We start from the raw sequence: 1,257 nt of genomic DNA, 5'->3' as shown, positions 1-1,257 counted from the left end.
TTGTCAATGATTAAAATGTTTGCAACAAATGCATTTTGTCAAAAAGCAATACCTTATATATACTGTACTTATCTGTAGTGTATCTTATATATACCTTATCTAATGCTTCATTTTGACCAAATGAGACTTAATCCTCAGTTTGATGTGATGGGTCACACAAGTAACTTGAACCTGTAATTTAATTTGATATAAAATAACTTTGTATTTCAAAAATAGTACAGCAGCCTTTTTTATGTCAAAGTACTTTAGACTTGATTGGCCATGTCAGAACAATTTATTTGGCCATGACTCTGTGCCGTTGTAATGAATTAATTTAACTAAAACATATGCAGCCTTTTTTGTGAATGTTTATCATCAGCATGCCTCTGTAATCTGTCCACAGTCTTTGAGAATCTGCTTACAGGGACACAGTTCTAAGAATAGAGATACGAAAAAACAATAGAGGTGAACTTTGATTGTCAGTAATGACGCGTGAAAGGCCAGCAATCACATGGTTGTTCTGGGCTCCGCAGTGTTTAGGGGTGATGGAAAACTGTGATCTGTCTCAGCTGTAACAGCAAAGCCACTCTGCGGTAGGTCCATCTGTTGACTCCTCTAATAAACGCATGGCAAAGTGCAGGAGACACCGACACACAAGAGGGCTTGGTCATTTAGGTCCTTCCTCTAGTGGGCTCTGATTAATTWATTTATTTTCTTATCCATAACTGAAAGCAAAATCACAAATCTGAAAGTTTAATTATTTAAAATAAGTGATATAGCAGATTTCATATTTAGGACAACTCTAAGTTCTCGTTCATGTCCTTATGCTCAAAAAATGACATCATCTGCGTTACTGGATTGGGCCCAGCTATGGCACAGTATGACCTGATGCCACTGATGTAGAAACATGTTAAACTGTAACAAGAAACATCGTCTTGTCATGATTTATTTAAGGTGTTTCACACTTTGAGCCGTGGTGAGTGTTTTACAGAGTATAGAATAACCACTAGTATTTAGTGACCCAAGTTTCCTCTGACACAATACTGCATATACTTTTATCCTTCTGAGCAAATTAAGAACAAATATACTATTATTCTACAAGATTAAGKGATCTTGCAACAAAAATAAAAATATATAYTTTTGTCTTTTTAAGCGTTTCACCTATGTCTGAGTTCATGACCATGATTGTATTTTACCATTGCGTGTCGCAGCAGGGTTGTAACGGAGGATAGCGCTGTTGCCTCACAGCAACAAAGTTACCTCCTGTCCTGTGTGGGG

The sequence above is a fragment of the Austrofundulus limnaeus genome, unplaced genomic scaffold (assembly GCF_001266775.1).
Source record: "Austrofundulus limnaeus strain Quisiro unplaced genomic scaffold, Austrofundulus_limnaeus-1.0 Scaffold122, whole genome shotgun sequence".
In the NCBI taxonomy this organism is placed as follows: domain Eukaryota; kingdom Metazoa; phylum Chordata; class Actinopteri; order Cyprinodontiformes; family Rivulidae; genus Austrofundulus; species Austrofundulus limnaeus.
The sequence above is the reverse complement of the archived record's forward strand: the minus strand, read 5'-3'. Positions refer to the sequence as shown.